The 18,724-nt window shown below is 43.3% G+C and overlaps 1 long non-coding RNA gene across 1 annotated transcript in view; it reads left to right on the plus strand.

The window, feature by feature from the left end:
• The first annotated feature begins 239 nt into the window (after nucleotides 1–239).
• The window catches only part of LOC127016019 (uncharacterized), a 72,146-nt gene continuing 53,661 nt past the window's right edge, over nucleotides 240–18,724 (plus strand). The window contains exon 1 of the long non-coding RNA XR_007766417.1: nucleotides 240–352. This is a non-coding gene — a long non-coding RNA (uncharacterized LOC127016019). The remainder of the gene's footprint in view (nucleotides 353–18,724) is intronic.

Genomic DNA, 18,724 nt, shown 5'->3' on the forward strand with positions numbered 1-18,724 from the left:
TGCTACAGTGTGTCTTTGGGTGGCTGATGTGGCATTTCCTGAGTGGTTGTGGATTTGCTTTTGGATGTGCCATAGGCACTCACCCCAGCTCTTGTCCTTGGCTTGGGGAGCCAATTAATGCTGAAAATGACTCTTTGCACTTCATATCTTGTGGTAAGCATTGGGAAAAGTTGATGGTTGATGCAACTTTTATTGTGGCTGCTCTCTGAACTCACACTATCATAGTTTGAAACTCAGGGCTAAGGATGGTGCTGTCTCCATGTTGCCTGCAGCTTATGGCCAGCTCCTCATACCTGACCACTCGTGAAGAACATGCCTGGCAAAAAAAGCTAAGGGAGCACTTTTGAACAAGGTGAGGTTTCTTTTACTTTGTGCTCCTGTAGGTGCTTAAGCAAAGCTTAGAGATGGTGGAAAAAGCTCCTCTTAGCATTTATATAAATATATAGGCTGGGATGTTAACAGGGAAAATTCTTGCAGATGGTGATAGTGAGAATGGCAGCCAAACCATTGCAGAGAGCTGCAGGTTCCCTCCAGGTTGATAGCACATGCAAGTTTCAGTATTTCAGCTGCTAGAATATATTGCCTTTAATTTTTTTTTTCCTATGAAGTTTTAACTGAAAGGGAAAGAATAATGTTCCTGTATCTATGTGGTCAAACAATTAACCCCTTCTTATCTGGGTTACCTCTGCACATAAAGAGCTTATATGACAGGTGTAAAGGATGTGCTTTCAGACTGACTGCCAACAAGTTTCTTGCACTAGACATCCAGATGTCACTGAAGTGACAAAATGTTCCAGATGTGTCATACATATGCGTACATGTGCTACAAAGGCTGCTAATATCAGAGCAGTTCAATCTGTGAAATATGTTGGCATAGGAATGCTTAGCATCTTTCTAAGAGACTCATTTCTATAGTGCTGTGTGTTGCTCCAGAAACTTTCTATGCACTAGATAGTTTTTAAAAAACAATTAATTGCTTGGCTTGAAATGTAGTGGAATAACTCAAGAGAACTAGGCTTTCAAATGTGACATAAATCAATGGGAGCCCTAACTCGGGATTTTCTGCAAGCAAGAAACAATCAATGCACTTGGAAGGGTTGTTTTCAAAAAGCACCTTACTTCAAACTCTTAGAACAGCATCCATGGCAAAACTAGTGTTTGGGGGTTTTTTAAATTTATTTTTTGTCTTGTTCTTTCTACCATGCTTTCACTGAAGGTCTGTGGTGTGGGTGTTTCCAGAATGACTACCTAGTGATTATTCTGTTTTGATGTGGTGGGTTGTGGAGGGTGGGTTTAAAGCAGTGAATACTTACCAAATTAACTCTGGCTTGCAGGGGGAAAAACTGCAGCTCTTTGTTCTGTGCTTGCCAGTCCTGCAGTGTAAGGCATGGTTTCATTTCACATGGGTTAGCTGGCTGGGAATATGGTGCTGGAGCTTTCTGCAACCAGGGTGCAAGGGCTTCCCAGCCAGTCCCCGGATGCCCCACCACTAGCAATGCAAGTTTGCATCTCTGCAGCAAAGTCTAGCCAGAGTATGAGGTGGCTTGGGGCAAAGCTTCCCCAAATGGTTGTCTGAATATTAACTGCCAAGTGGTGCTGCTCCCCAAGCTGTGCAGCTGACAGTGGCTGTTGCTGCTTGGGTGAGGCTGCTGCTGCTTGGGTCAGGCTGCTGCTGAATAGTAGGGCAGGTAGGGTGACCTGAGCATGTTTGCCCCAAAATGGTGCCGGGTGGGTGCCTCTCTTGCAGATGCTGTGTAAGGAAGTGTCGGGGAATACAGTGATTTCATTGAGTGTCTCCTGTAGGGAAGTATTTTGAGATATATCTGGATACAATTTGACTGGCAGCATGAACCTCTTCTTGCATCTTGATGGCTGCTTGGAGAAGTCTGCAGTGATTGAGGCCTCCAAAGACATCCAATTCTATGCCAAATCTTACAGGGAGGCCACAAAATAGTTTTTCTCTGCCTGCTCTGCTTTCTAGTCACAAGGTGATAGCTTTTATCCTGAGTTGTGCTTTTAGCCTTCGAGGCATCTCGATGTTGTAGGGGAGCATTGTGTGTAAGCAAGGTTGGTAAAACCCCAGTTTCTGTGCTTATGTACAGATAGGCTAAATGCTTTCTCCAAGGAACTGAAGAGTGTCCTCCAATTCCAGGATGCTTTTCCCCCTTTCCCTTGGTTTGTAGTGAATGCAGGGAGCACTGGCAATCCAAGCACCCATTCTCTGCTTTGAGCAGCACACGCAAATCCTATACGCATGGGATGAAATTAAATCTGTGCTGTTGTGGCTGGACAGTAACAATGGCAAATTCAGCACATGGTCCCTCCTGTGCAGTCTGACGATGTTTACATGTAGTCATTACCCGTATTGGGGAGCTGGGCTGCTTGGCATTGCTGCAATTTGTAAATGGCTTCATTTAGATGTCACCAATGAACTAATTTATGGAAGCTGTAATTAGTGATGATGGGACTGCAGGTGGAAAGCAGTAAGTGGTGACATTACTTAGTGACTTCATGAGGGATTTTGAGTGTCCAGCAGCCGACTGCTGCATGTAAGGGAAGACTAACAGCAAATGAGGGAAAACAAAACAAAAAACCCAAACAACAACAGAACACCAAAAAAAAAAAAAGGAAATATATCTGGGAAGATGGGTGGAAAATTAAAATCTTCTGAGCGATGGATAACCTGATTTTAGGTTGTTATTTTCCAAGCAGAGGCGCATGATGTAGCCATGCGCATGTACTGAGTCAAAATACTTCCCAGTGGTGCCCATGTTTGTTATTTCCTTGAGGATGCCAGTTGATCTCTGGGAAGGTGGGCTCTGTGGGAAAGTGTGTGCCCTAAGCATGCCTTGCCAGACTGATCTAAAATGTCCCAGTCGTTATGGCCTGACCTGAGCACCCCTAATAAAGAAATGATGTGCATGAAGCAGGGGACAGAGATTAGCCTGGCTTTAAAAGCGGGGCTTAAAATGATTGCTTGCTCCACAGGTTGTAGTTTCCATTCCCCCTGGTGCCTGCCCCCTCCTACCTGTAGCTCTGTGTGCTGTGGCCGGTTTCATTGCTGTGTGACGCTCCCTGGGAGAGTACAAGAAAATGCTCAGCTATGATGAAAAATGGGGGGAAGTGTACACTGCTGTGCTAGCTGATCCTCACCAGAGGATGTATTCAAAGGGACGTATTTACTTGCACGTGGGTGCTGAGTAAGATCCCTGCAGAGACGTCGTATCATGGTTGTTGCACAGTTCCTGTTACAAGCTGTTGGATGTGGTCCTTGCTTGTGCTGCTGCACAATGGGGGAAAAAACCCAAAGAAAGGAACAAAATAGAGCATGAATTGCAACCATAGGCTGCCAGTGGGGAGCTTTTTCAGCTTCCTAAGGTTGTGTAAACTGAGTTTCTGCCTTGTGAGTTGAGGTTCCTGCCACCTCCATAGAAATATGTAAAAAATAGCTCTGTGTAGTGAGATAAGCCAACCTAAGGGCGTGAGATGGAAACTGCCTGAGGGCAGTGTTCTGGGCTGCTTGTGTGACTTGGCTCCTTATGCCTGTTGCAAGAGTAATGTGGTAAGTACCAAGACTGTGCGCACAGGACCAGTGGGAAGAGGCAGTCTATAAAATCACAGCAACTGCACAATGACTTTTTATTTATTTATTTTAGTTTTCTGTGGTCTCTTATCCTAGTGGCCTCTAACGAACTCTTGCAATAGCCACAGTGGGGGGAGACGTGACAGTTTGAACAAATGATCACTAATAACATGTTCTTTGCACTGAGTGAAATAAAAGGAGTGCTTGAAGGAGAGTAAGAGAAATATCTTGAGAAGGTTTGAGGCAGAGGTGTTTTTTTACATGAAAGCCATCCACCATAAACCATCCAGCGCAAGCAACTGTTGGTGTTTCATAAGCTGTATTTTCTCTGTGCGAAGGGAGTGTATTGCAACACAAGCCTGTGATGGGGAACTTGCATGGGACAGGCCTGACGGAGGGAGGGAACTAAGCACAAGTAGTGTTCTTTTATCCAGGAGGATGGGACTACCTTAACTGCAAAGGTCTGCTTTCTGGAGATACTTTCTCCTCTTTGGGTCCATGCTGTTTGGCATTGCTTGTGACTCTTGCTGTGCTGGCTGGAGTCAATAGCTCTCCTGTGCTTACCCCATTCTTGATTCCCATTAGCAGGGTGGTGCATCTGTGGGTTGGGCTGTGTTATGTCACTCTTCTGGCATAATGGGGCTGAAAAAGCAAAATACACACCTTGAGGTATTTTTATTGGAACTCCAAAGCTTGAGAAGCGCATCTGTAGCCTCCCAACCGCTGAGTTTGGCTGGAGGAACGTGATTCCTAAGATGGCCCTGCAGTCACAAGCTTGGTAATTTCCCCTTGTCTTGCATGTTAAATCAGCGATTTTTTTTCATAATGCTCAGTTCCCTGGACTCATGTGATTAAGACTGAAATTGCTTTTCTGTTAAATTAAAGAAATACCTTTTAAGTGTAAAATGGTAAAAAGAACAGAATGAAATAACTGTATCAGTCTTTTCTGGCTAATTAGGGGAAATTTCTGAGGTACCACCAATGTTTAAAATCATGTGAATATGGGAAACTCTATTTCAGCATCTCTCTTGCCCTAATTGCAGAGTGAAAATAATTAAATAATTTTCAATTAAATATTGAAATGCAACTCTGATTCTTTAAATCAAATTTCATACTTAGTTTTCCTACACAAGTATGAAATGTCATGTCTTTTGATCAGTTAAAAATTAAATCTGTCTAAAATGTTACTTTACCACACAAGTCCAAATCAAGAAAACACATTTTGCTTTAGATTTTCCTGTGCAAAAGTCTTTTTACTTGTATTTTGAAGAAATAATTAAATAACTTTAAGAGAAGTCCTCAACCAGTTCTGTTAGTACCTGTGATTCAAGGCTAGGCGTGGGACTCTTAACACTGTAAAATGACCCAAAACCTGATTTATATTGTGAACATCGTGATTAACAAGGAGTTGATATGATTTAATCATGTGTTGACTAATAACGAATCAGTATTTGTGCTGCCTAGGCTGTCTGAGAGCTGCAAATTCTTAAAAATGAAGCAATGTATGGAGTAGCCACAAAATGGAGCAAAACCCAATGCGCTAACCAAAGGAGCAATGCTGATCTCTTGCAAAAACCCGTCCTCGGAGGAAAGCGAGCAGCAGTGGCGGTTTGCAAGCTGGCATTGCCATGTCTGCATCCTGTCAGAGAGAGAGAGCCCAGCACAGGCATAATTGGTTTAGTATTCCCCTTGGGTTGTTATAAACAAAATCAATATGTACTAATGACTACAGCAATAAATTTCATCATGCTTCATATGGTAACGTTCTGCACTTACCCAGTTGTTGGTTTGACAGAGAGCAATAGAGTTTACCCTTTTAAAGTTGTAAATTACTATGAAAATGCTGAGCCTCACGGTAAAATACATTCATGGATGATTTTAAGCTTAGGAAATATTGGTAATACTTTCACTAAGCATACTATTAAAATAAATAAATAGTATTTATTGCTTGGTTTCCCAGCTGCAGCTGGGTGAAGAAACATGGCATGCATGTTTATCATGCTACTTGTGGTTTCATAATGTTTATCTAAAATTGATTCTCAAAGAAGCCATCTGAGAAGCTTATTTTTTCACATATCTGTCCAAAAAAATCTTCCTCTGGAACAGATTTCTAGCAAGTAAAATCTTGATTTTTTTTTTTTTTTTCTTTAGTGCTGTTTAGTTTAGGAGCCCCTCTTGTATTTAGAATTTCCTCTTGCCTTTTTTTTTTTTTTTGTATGCTGGCAGATAAACATTTGGAAGTTGGATTAAATGTTTCAGCCCCAAATGAAACATTTGAGACTTTTTGCTCATATTGTATTCCAAACTTCAACACTCAACGCTTTCTTCTGAATACAAATGGAATGCTGAAATTACAGGAGTCTCCCACAAAGTAGAAATATAGATTCCCCCCCCACTCCCCGACCTGTCTGCTACCAAATCTTTTTCTCTCTTAAACTTTGGAGCCCATAAGGAGACAGAAAATCCACATGCTTTGAATTATATACTTATCATTAAAGTCCATCCACCTGACCCCCAAGAGTCAGTTTTGGATAGCCCTTAATTGTATTGCAGTCACCTTTACAAACTTCACTGAGCTGTGCACCCTGTTGGCCCTTGAAAAGGACTCTTAAGCCACAGGTGTATATAATGGCTCCAGAGAGGATCTACATAAAGAACAGGAGAAAAGAAAGATAATTGCTGTTTTTCAATATTTAAGTTAATTTTTTCAAAAGCATAACTGGCTGTAATCCGGTTGCCTCTGTATAGACACATAGCACTATTTGAGATGCCTGGTGCTATCTGAGCCATCCTCATGGAGAAGCAGATCCATCTGAGTGACCCCCTGCAACAGGCTCAGCTCCAGGCCTGGCATCAGTTTTAGAAGTTTTCCTAAAACTCAGCCATTACACTCCTAACACAACTCAGAGAGAGTTGTCTGCATGTGAATAATCTGGGCTTTCTGTGCCCGAGGGCGAATGGGATCCACTCCCCAAGTCTGCTTCTCCACAATAATAATTTCTCATTGATCTGGAAATAAAGCAAGCTGCCAGAAGCCACAGTCTGAGTGTGTATTATAGCTGAGAATAAATCAAACCTGCCATAGTATTGGCAAAGATTAAACCTGCCCTGCTGACTTGAATTCTGTGCAGTATGGCAGCACAGCATTTGGTCAAAGAAGGAAAAACGAAGTACAGATTAATTCTTTGGCAGCTGCATCTTTGTGTAGGGAAGGGGGGAAGTCCTGACTTGTTGCGGTGCTTCACAGCCAGCTGTGTGCTAGAGTTTGGCTCTGCAAAGCCAGATGTGCGCTACCCAAATGCAGCAGGTTTGCTGTTGTAGAGGGATCCTTTCTGCATTTCCTCACCGCATGTGAGAAAAGGAGATATTAGTCTGTTACCTTATGCTGCATTGCCACTGTCCCAGACCGTGAGGACCTCTGTGGTGCTCAGCAGCGAACCTTTTGGATTTGAGTCTATCCGTCCTGGAGAAGAGCAGTTGTGAGGCTGCAGTAGAGCAGAGCTAGCAGCATCACATTTAAAGGGCTACTTATTGCGAACACTGCAAACAGCTGAAGGCTGACATCTGGGTTGCAATACATTGCTCTGAGTTTTTTCAAGTTAAGTTCACTGGTATAGAGAAGACCAAACAAGTAGACACAAACATTTAAGTCCATTTTGTCTTCTGGTGCTCTGACTCTGAAATAATTCCTAACTTAGGGGTTGTACTATGCTCCAGTATCCCAGAAGAGCAGCAGTTCCTCAGTACCATTCATTCTGCCTTCCTCTCCTCCTTGTTTCTTTTGGGTGGTCTACACATGGTACTGCTTGAGAGGTGCTGCTACTCCTGGCCTATGTTCGGGTACTAGCTAGTGGCACTTCTGGGAAGGCTGTGGGATTTTTCTCCTAATATGTGCATTGCTGCATTAGGCAGTAGGTGCTGTATCAGGTAGCAGATCTGCATTCTCCAGGATGATCTCGATATTTTCCAAAGAGAACAAGTTCATGCGCCCATTTACACAAAAGATTTTCTTTCCTTTCTGGGTTGTCTCAACCTAAAATGAACAATGTTTGCAATTGAAAGAGCGACATCTGCAGAGGGGGAAAAAAAACATGTTGAAAACAATGCTATCCTGAAAGGAAACATTACAGTGGCCCTGCATCATACACTTGTCTTAACGGCAAATCTCTCCAATGCTGCAGCTCCTGAGCTTGGGAACGTAAGGGCAGAAAGGGTGCAATGTATACAACTGGACAACCATCAGATTTGCACAAATCCAGGCTCTGCTCTGAGCCTTTTCCCCTGTCTGGGGCTGCGCTGCAGTGAGATGCTTTGTTCTTGGGACCGGTGGGGGTGCCTGCCCTTGCCATAGCTTGCTCTGCCATCCCTTCCTGGGGACATGAGCTCAGCCTCAAATGAGCCTCAGGGAGGCAAATAGGCAGCATAAGTGCAGCTGCCTTCTGCTTAGGGCAGAGCCTGCTTCTTCCCAAAACATGTTCCCTGCTTCCATCACCAGACTGCTGAGCCCCTATTGGCAAATGAGCCTAAATGTGCTATTAACGATAGGCTGGGTCCTTTCTTTGAGCTAGAGCTGGAGGTCTGTTGTTTCTTTTTTGGGGATGGGGGCATTCTCAGTGCTGTGATTTTCACTGCATAATATGTGTTGACATCTCAGCACTGCCCTTGAGCTGGGCTTTGCTGTTCCACATGCAAACGGATCACACGTAGCAGGATGGTGACTTTTTACAGCTCCGTAGGCAAGCTGTCCATTTTCCACGAGCTGAGGCTTAGGCATGCGTAGAGAGTCAAATATTGCTCCGTGTGGTGGCAGAGAAGCATCCCTTGCCAGATCGGAATGGCTGTCTGGGTCAGACTAGTGCAACCAGGCAGGGTTGGGTGCTTGGGCAGGGCATGAAGCAGCTCCACTTCTGCTGGTCTGTAGCTGAGGGATTTCCTGAGCTACAGGTAGCATCTCTGTCTTTCCTAACCCAGGAAGGATTTTTCTTCCATTAATTTCTCAAATTCCCAGAAAGGTTTTGGCATCTATGGTATCCCATGGCTCAGCTGCACAGCTCAACCATACATCTTGTGAAGAAGTACCTCTTTTGGTCTGCTCTTGAACTTAATGGTTTTTTACTTCATTTGATGGCCTTGATTTTTTGCATCAGAAAATGCTGAGCAGTCATTCCCTACACATGTCTCTATGCTGCTCACGATTTTATAGACCTCTACCACATTGTATTTTCCAGGCTGGAGCCTTATTCTTTTTAAGTCCCTCTCTACATAGAAGCCATTTCACTCCTTTAACCATTTTTGCTGCCCTTCTTTATACCTTGTCCAGATCTACTGTAATTTTTTTGGCATGTGAGGTGAGTTCTGCTTGCAGTATTCAAGGTGCCATGGATTTGTATGGTAATACCAGGATGTTTCCTGTTTCATTCTCTGGCACTGTCAAATGGGGAGGACTGTAGGATTAAATAAAATGGTCCTGCAGGGTGTTAATGGGTTGGCCCCATTCCCAGGCTATAACTTTCAGTGTCCCCTGCTCCAACGTACGTTTTCTTGTATCAGAGTTCAGCCATTTTGAAGTACCCAACCATGGGGCAGACCTGCCCGGGAGCCCAGCAGATTTCTTGGCATCATATTTTGGAATCAGCAAAAACATTCCTCTACTTTTCATGTGTAAAATTAGGATGAACAGTTGTTTCCTACTACACCAGTGGACTGAGTGGAGAAAAGAGCTGCTATGTGAGTGCATAAAACAGAAACATGATCTGTCCTGCCACTTTCTGTCTGTCCCTGCTGTAAGGGCCTGAACAGTGTTTCCATAGGAGGCAGCGAGCAGCTTGAGCCTGTGCACTTGTCCCCTGCCGCCCAAACTCACCACCCTGCAGCCGCATCAACACAAAGGCAAATTGCCATCTTCCACCCTGCTTCTTCAGCTAAAAATGTCCTTTGATGGTCCTGTGTCAGCCCTGCTATACTTCATGCTGAAGAGCTGCATTGAGAAGGGACAGGATCAGACAGTAGATTACATTTCTAGTTTGTCAACTGTCTCAAGGCTGTCTGCAAAAATTAGTGTAATATCCTAACCTGTCTGTATATGTGTATAGCATTACATCCCACAAAACAATAAATTGCATTTGTGTTAGGATATGAAGCTGCTAGCAATGCCTATGTTAATTTTCCACAGTTTATTAAGAAAATCATAACAATGCACGCTATTTATGCGGGATGTATTCAGAGATTTATCTCCCTAGTAATGTATTAAATTAGAATGGTGACATTAGAGGCATAGATTAATGTATTAGCATTTCTACTGTAGCTTAGAGTCAGGATTATATCACAAAAGGAATTAGTTTTGTGGTCTCTTCATAGATCCATTTTCAGGGCTGTCCTTCACTGGCTCATTGTCAATCACAGTCACCTGGATAGATTAACGTTTGTGTCACTTTTCTTCTTGTTATGCTCCTTGCTATAAACAATGGGACACTGGGAATTTGAATGCTTAGCAGGGTCTGGGAAAATAACTTGTTCTACTGCTTTAATCCTTGCTTTTGGGAGTTACTTGGCCAATAGTTCATGTTTCTTCCATGTCTGTTGCAATGATCCCGATAGCGACATCATAGGACATTGCAAAGGCCACATCCTCCCACTATTGCTGTCATTCACTGAATACGTGTGAGAGAAAAAAAACTTATTTTTTGAGCAAAGATTGGAGTAATTGGCCTCTCATATTTGAATACTTACGTTACCTGTGATCTCAGTGAATAAATTGAACTTTTAAAGAGTGTCCCCTGGTGTTGTAAAGTGACGTTGAGAAAACTTACCCTGTGTGCCTTTTGGACTAGTTATAAGGTAGGCTGCAATGTAAGCACTTTGAGGTTACCTCTTGTCTGATTTATTGCTAGAAAACCAGGAGACGTTTCCCACAGCATTGGTCCTGACACAGTTTCGGAGTTTTGATGTAGGGAGTAATGTATTGATGAAGCACTTTGGAGTGCGCTGCATGAGTCCTGTTTCTGGGTTGAGGTTTCAGTTTTCACGCCATAAGCTAGGACTGCAAGTGAAATTCGGTCCTTTGATGAGAAACAGCGAGGGAAATCCACGTGTGCTGTCCCCCTCCTGTCTCCCCTCAGAGAATAGACAGCATACTCCAAAAATTAGTCTGAGATCAGGGAAACCTCTACAGCTGCTGTTTGGTTACCACATGGGTAAAGAATTTTGTTTACTCTTGTTGCAAGACAAACTCAAATTGCTCATTTCCATTACTGAAGTGCCGGTTCTCAGAAAATTGGCTTTTCTTTAGTACCAGCTGAACTCTGTGAAAGTGCCCTTCTCCTTTCCTCTGCGCTCTCCCTGGAGAGACCTGGGCAAGTCTGGTGGGCTGAACTGAGAGCCAGAAAAATCTCCTAGGCTTTTCTGCATATATATCTGCGGCCTTTCCTGTCATTTTCTGGATGCCTTAGCTGTCCTGAATATAAAGATGTTGACGCAATGACTGTCCTTTGCAATGTTTGCCCTGTGCTGATAACAGCGATACCCAGCTGCTATCTGCAGAGCCCCCAATAACAAAAATAATATGAATTTAAATGAGATTACTTCTTTCTCTGTTTTTGTGGTTTTTTTTGTTTTTTTTTTTTCTTATTCACACAATAAAATGCTACCAGTGTGAAAGGATCTGATGGAAGTAGGAGATGACTTTAAAGCTCTGGCATTTTTTGGATTCTGTAATTTCAATGCAATTTTGAATGTTTATATTACAAGAGAAATAAATGAGTATCTTAGACATCACCAGAAATTTTCTTTCCTCCATGTATTTTCCAACCAAGTCCAATTAAACCAGACAGCTCATACGGAAAATTTCAGAATCCCTTCTTCAAAATGGAAATATCTATTAAGGAAGTGTTCTTGATCATCTAGTATATTCTGTCCTAAGTCACTTAATATTCCAGCAATGTTTCACCCACAAAAACTTTTGCTTTCAGTGGAATTCTATAGGAATGTGAAAAATTAGTAAGTAATTAGCAAATATTATTGTGTGTTTGCTGGAAAGATTGGTATGTGCCTTAGATTTAAAGACAGTTGGAGCTCCTCTATTTTTTTTAAGAAGGAAAATGATGACTTAAAAACATTAATCCCCAGTTGACATTCTTCAGATGTGAATGTACATGTACAGATTGTTCATGTGTGTGGTGGGTTGACCCTGGCTGGATGACAGGTGCTCACCAAAGCCACTTTATCACTCCCCCTCCTCAGCTGGACAGGGGAGAGAAAATATATCGAAAGGCTCATGGGTTGAGATAAGGACAAGGAGAGATCACTCAGCAATTACCATCATGGGCAAAACAGACTCGACTTGGGGAAAATTAATTTAATTTATTACCAATCAAATCAGAGTAGGATAATGAGAAATAAAAACTAAATCTTAAAACACCTTCCCCCCACCCCTCCCTTCTTCCTGGGCTTAACTTTACTCCTGAATTCTCTGCCTCCTCCCCCCCAGTGGCACAGGGGGACGGGGATGGGGGTTTGGGTCAGTTCATCACACGTCGTTTCTGCCACTCCTTCCTCCTCAGGGGGAGGACTCCTCACACTCTTCCCCTGCTCCAGCATGGGGTCCCTCCCATGGGAGACAGTCCTCCATGAACTTCTCCAATGTGAGTCCTTCCCACAGGCTACAGTTCTTCATGAACTGCTCCAGCGTGGGTCCCTTCCACGGGGTGCAGTCCTTCAGGAACAGACTGCTCCAGCATGGGTCCCCCACAGGGTCACAAGTCCTGCCAGCAAACCTGCTCCAGCGTGGGCTCCTCTCTCCACGGGTCCACAGGTCCTGCCAGGAGCCTGCTCCAGCGCGGGCTTCCCACGGTGCTGATGGGCTTGGCCTTGGCCAGCGGCGGGTCCGTCTTGGAGCCGGCTGGCACTGGTTCTATGGGACACAGGGGAAGCTTCTAGCAGCTTCTCACAGAAGCCACCCCTGTAGCCCCCCCCCCCCCCCAAACCTGGCCACGCAAACCCAATACAATATGTCTTTATAATTTCAGCATCTGTCATTTCTAAAACAGCCATGTTTAAAAAAGTCAACAAAAATTCTCCCAACAACTCATGATTTCCTGGAATTTTTCAGTCTTGCAGAGATGCCAGTCTCATTTCCATAGTAATGCAGTTTAGAGGTTGCAAAATAACAACGCAAAGAGCAAGCTGTGTGTTCGCTCACGCTAGCTGTTTTTTCCGGATCTTGATGAAGCCAGTCACTGCAGCAACGGCTGCATCTGCTCCAACAAATACACAAACTTCTCACTGGTGAGGCTGTTGAGTGTGTTCGGGTACTGCGGTTTGGTCAGTCAAGTGAGACACGTTTGCCACTTGCACAGGGGCAAGCTGGACCTGAAGCATGCAAAAATAGCTGCAAGTGCTGTTTTGTACAGTTTTGAGCTCAGTTCCCCTGAGCTCTCTGCACTTGCTGCGTCCACAGAGGCTTTCAGGAGGGCTTGGGGCTCATCTGCGTTGCACTTTCTTCTCTGCTGCTGTTGAGAAGTGCCAGTTTTCTGCATGTGGATGGGTACCAGCAGCACCTGAAGAGATGGAGAAAAGGAAATGCAGGCTTCAGAGAGCTTGCCCCAGGTACCGGACCTCAGTGAGGAAGGGTACATATCGCTGCAGTAACTTTGGCAATGCTATGAGATGTTGTTTATAATAGTGTTTGGCATTGCAGGAGACTTCAAACTGAGAGCAGGTATTTAGAGCTTTCCCGTGGTCCTGTGATTTTCAGTCTTTGCTCGCTGCCTGAAGCTGATTCTTTGGAAAAGTTAGAGATTAAAATTATTCAACCATTTCTAGAAACATGGCTAAGTAAAATAGGAAACGTATTTTTCTCCCCCTTCTTGGTGAACCCAACTATATCATGGGAATTTTCATTTTTAAAAAAAAATCTGAGAAAACCTCTAACTGTCATTTACCTACCATTTCATCTCTCTTCGGCAAGACGAGATGGCCTTAAGGTGAGAGTAAAAGTTTCTTATAGTTATTACCAGGTTTCTTTTCACAGTATGCAGTGCCAGTCTCTGTGTAATGGGGTTTTGGGCTCAGGGCCTGCAGTTCTGAATGAAGATGCTGAAAATGAGCAACTGGCAATGTGAAAGGGCCCTTCTGCGTTAAATATCCTTGGTACAGTAAGGAGCAGTGGGCAGTAGTGTGTGCCCAAAGCGTGGCAGCTTGGCGTAAGCCATCTTCTTCTCCCCACATATCAATATTGTGGGACTGTATCACACCTGGTCACCATCATTTGACATCACTCACGCTCATCTCCATGCTGTGTGATGTATTTCTGAACACGCAGTGACTATTCAGGTGCTTTCTCCAGCCTCAGTAAGTGGTGAAGCTGCAGTTGGCAATACATGCAAAGCCACAGGCTTCATCACCCAGAGTGAGCCTAGTACCTTGCTGACTGCAAGAGCTATTAGGCTTCTTCATAGGTTAATTCATAGCTTTGCAGGATCATTTCTTCTGGTGTTTGTTTGTAATCACACAACTTGCAAAGGAGGTGACTACTGCTGACCTGCAAGCTCAAATGTGCTGGAGGTGGTCAGGCTGCATTCTGTCATCTCATGACACCACTGAGTGACAGCCTGGGACAGCGCAAGCATCCTGCCCAGGCTGCACCCTTTGGTGTAGTCAGATGAGATGACAGCCGTTAGCTGAGCAGGACATGTTGATGATCCTTTCCCCGCCCCCCGTGCTTTCTCTCTTTGCCTTGAAAAATACATGGCTCCGTTCCCATATGCCTCAAAGTGTTCAAACATGATCGAGACATTCTTTTGGAAGACTTGTCAACCTTACATCTCCATAAATTACTGCTGGTTTCATCGCTTGTCTCTTTTGGTTAAATTTCTCAGATTTTTCAAAGGTACATGCTTGACTTGAATCAGTTTGCAATTTAAATGGTACTTACTTTACTTTAAATATCAGCAGACTCATGTGGGTTTATTTAGTGTGTATGAAATAATGATCAAGCCAACATGTCAAGCAGCTCATCCCAGACAGTCAGTGTTCCCTGCTGAGGGTTTATCTGATCTGTGTTGGTTCAAGTTTGTGTTTTATTTCTTTTGTGTCAGAGAAATTTGTTGATCAAAAATGCTGATTCATCTTTGTCTTTATTTTTCCTCATGCTCCAGAAGACTTCTGATTCAATGTAAATGGGATTTTTAGTTTAGCTGGAGAGAACCAGGGAAAATTATGCATTGATTTATCCCTGCATTGGATAGTGCTGGTAAAACAAGCCTGAGTTTTCAATGTTAACTCATGATTTTTGAATGCCTGACTCAGCACACCAAAGAGAGGCCTGATCCTTATCATGGGTGACCCTAAGTTTGGGCCTTCTGAGTTGGCATTCATATTTGAGGATGCTATAATTCCTAATTCCTGTATGAATTAGGAATTTGCTTTTGAAATTGGGCATCAACCAGAAGTGACAATTTTTGTTACTTTGAGCAGATGTTACTTGCAGACCAAGGACCCAGTAATGCTGGTGAAGGTAGCGCAGAAAGAGGGTCAAGAATGACAAGACCATAGTAGGCTAAACTGTAATCATCTAGTTTAGGGAGAAATTTTTTGGGTTTTTGTCTATCCAGAAACAGACTGAGCTTCCTATAAAGTTTATGTCTTTATTTACATCTCTTCAGGCAACAAATGCTGACCTACAATGCCACATAGTCTAAGGGAGTGAGCATGAGTCTTGCTCATGAGGCAGGGCAAGGAAGCAAAGCAAATTGATTGACTCTGTTGGCTCTGTGTGTGATCTTCTGAATGGGAAGTTGTTGTGTGTTTGAACCCTTGGATGGTGTAAAAGCATAAAAACCTCAGGCTCAGAGTTTATTTAGGATGGGTTTCTGATATGGGCATAAACAACCTACAGATCACACAAGTCAAATACATATTCCTGCAGAGACTTAGGATAAGCCCAAATAATGTCAGGGCTCTCGTGTGTCATGTGTACAAGGTGTGTGATTAAAACTAAAGACAAGGCTGGTAAAGCTTAGATCTAAAGTGGTGTATCTGTAGCTGCAAGCAGAGGACTCTGTGCGAACTCACCTGCTTGGCAGCTGCAAGATAGATGAAGAGTCTACCGTGCTTAAGGGACCTATGAACATAATGTTTATTTTTTGATGTTTCAGCAGTGCCTGATGCTCATCAGCAGGAAAACCTCATTGTTAAAATGAGGAAACTATTTCAGGCTACTGGTTCTGACCTTTTGAGTTGGCATGAATAAAAGCCAGGTTAATGAAATGCGTTGCTCCACTAGCAAGTCAGGAAAAAAACTTGTCTGCTGCTCGGAAAAACAGTAAATGCCACAGAGATTTATGCAGAGCTCTGGTGTAACTCCAGAGTCATGTGAGCCCTCTATACGTAAGACATGGAATTTCTGTGGGGAAAAGAAGTCACCACTTGGCTCTAGTGATGCCCACAGCCCCTGATGTCTCAGGGTGACAGATAACAATAGTCATAATGATTGTGACTTGCTTGCTAAGAGACACAGTCCATTCAGCGTTCTTGCCCTCATCGCTTGCTGGCTTCAAAGCCACAATCCTGAAGTGCAATCAGAAAAACTGCATTTGACATGGCTTGTTGAAGAACAGCATAAATCCTCCAGTACGAAGCACTTATATGTGTGTTAGGCTGGCCACTAGTCATCCAGCCACTGAGGAGCACTCAGAAGAGTTGGCTGTTAATGAAAACACCTTGGAGCTAGCACTGAACCGATAAAACACTTGGGTTCCCTGGATCATGCAAGTGTTTGTACTTTAACAATCCAAATTCTTGCAAGCAGCGATTTTTAAGCTCAAAATATTCATGTAAAGTGGGTATAAAATTGGCTAGGCACTTCAAAGTTAGTGCTCGACAAAGGAAACTATTTGTTATTTGTTAGATTACTTGCTCTGTGGTAGTGCCGAGGTGTTGGCTCTGCAGCCATGCAAGCAGCTGGATGTTGCTCTAAAAGGCAACTGGAGTTGCCTCCCCCAGAGCTCACAGCCTGTGTCCGTAAGGCAGCAGCATGTGCTTTGCAACTGGTGTGTGCTTTGCAACCTATGTGCCTCAACAGTGTTGTGCAAATTAAGCTCAATGAGCCATTTATCACCAGTGTGCAAGCTAAGGTCTTTGTTGCTGTTGCAAGCATCTCCACACCAGCAACCGCAGCCCTCTGCTAGTCTGGGGACTTGGGGGAGCTTTTTTTGCCACTATACCTGTTTGCTCTTCCTGTTGCTTGTAGGAATAAAAACTCCTTGGAGGAATTAATATTCCTAGCAGACTATAGCACTGGGGTGCAGCACCAGCTATCTCCAAGGTGATGCAGCGGGCTCCTGCTTTTAGTGCATAGCAAGATGTCCCAGTAATTTAGGATTGGGTGGTTCGTGGCTGGGACCTGGAATTGAAGAGAAATTCCTTGTCAGGCTTTAGCTCTGAAGAGGCTCTAAAACTGGGTGTGTAGTTACTAAATGTGCCACTATATGGGATGGAAGGAAGAATTCAGGGGGGAATTTCAGGCTTCTTTCCCTGTGTGACTCCCCATTGCCCTCCTAAACACAGGGAAAGGAAATGTTATGGCAAGACCCTTTTTAAAAACAAATCTGGTTGTTTTCTTTCTAACCTCACTTTCCCTGGAGTAAAGTAAAATACATTTCTTTGGCTCAATTTGGTCTAAAACAGGCATCTAGTACTGTTAGAGATGCCCTGGGGCATCACTCCTGGCCTCCAGCTGCTGTCCAGAAAAGCAAAGTTCTCCCCTAGCTCCTTTGTTGCCTCCATTGGCCCCACATGAAAGTCTCGGCTCTGCTACAGCGTCTTGAATGACACTGGATGCCCAGGCAGTGGCACTGAATCTAACCCTGTGTCTCCCTCCAGCCCCAGCTGCTCAGAAGAATCGTCGCAATGAATAAAAGCCTGTAGATAAAATTTCATAGTGGATGACTCCTTCTTGGGGCCATTAGCAAGACTGAAAAATCAGACTTTATAATACAAAGTAATCTTCCACCTGAACTGCGGGACAGCTACTCTAGCTCCACAATATGTTATTTAAAGCCTGCTTTATAATAGAATTTGGTATTGCAGTATGTATAATTTATAATATATTAAAACCCATTTCATAATATATTTTAATCTCTGATGATGAACAGCTGGGACAGTTTTGCAGGTTCTGTAATATCACTATGGCAACATCCTTTAACAAAAAAAAGTAGGACAATTGAGAGATACCGAGGACCGGTCAAGGAAAGAATAATGACACTTGTCAATTTACATTCTTTCCTATAGTTTACTTTCTTCTTGGAAACGACATCTATTCTGATATTTTTGCATGCGTTTTCAAGAAATCACTTGCGACGTTACTGAAATGTTGCATCTCCTTTAACCTTTGAGGGCTCAACTTTGAAAAGATTTGTTTTCCATTGCAGTGCTGAATGACTTAGCCCATCTACGAAGATGATTAGAACTCAGCAGCTATTGGTGGACTGGAAATACAGCTTCCATCAGATTTCCAGTGCTTCTCAAAAATCAAAATAGTGCTTTATGACTGCAACCTAACATGCTTAATTTAGAAAAATGGGACTTGTCTGTCATACTAAATGGTTGACTGTTTTTAAAAATCAGGCTGCTTGTTTTGAAATCTACATTTTGACTAAGCCTCTAAATGGCAATTATTCTTTTCCTGAGCAGTAGTCAGCAAAGCATATTCATCATTCATTACCAAAGAAAGAAAGAAGAAATCTCATTTCCCCCTCCTTTCCAAGTGGTGGTGGTGCATCTCTAAAATGTCACTGCAATATCTCAAAGAATTGGGATCAAAAAGCCTGAAGATCTGTGTATCACCATTTGCTTATCAGGTGATACACGGTTCATCCATGGAAGACTCTTATTTTTGGCATATTCCCAAACTCGGGCAGTCTCTTCCTGAAGAGCAGACTTTTGAAGGCCCCAGGTCTGAGGACCAAACACCAACAGTGCACCAGGTAGCCTTTTGAAATAGATTTCTGTTGCTGGGTGTTATTCCTAGTCTCATGCTTTCAAGTATTGGAAAAATACTTTTTGAGGATAAAAGTTTATGGCTGTAATGGTTTGTTTTCTGATTTATATTGTCCAGCCACTGAGGGGCTCTTCTGTCAAATACAT

Source organism: Gymnogyps californianus, chromosome 4 (genome assembly GCF_018139145.2).
Source record: "Gymnogyps californianus isolate 813 chromosome 4, ASM1813914v2, whole genome shotgun sequence".
Lineage (NCBI taxonomy): Eukaryota > Metazoa > Chordata > Aves > Accipitriformes > Cathartidae > Gymnogyps > Gymnogyps californianus.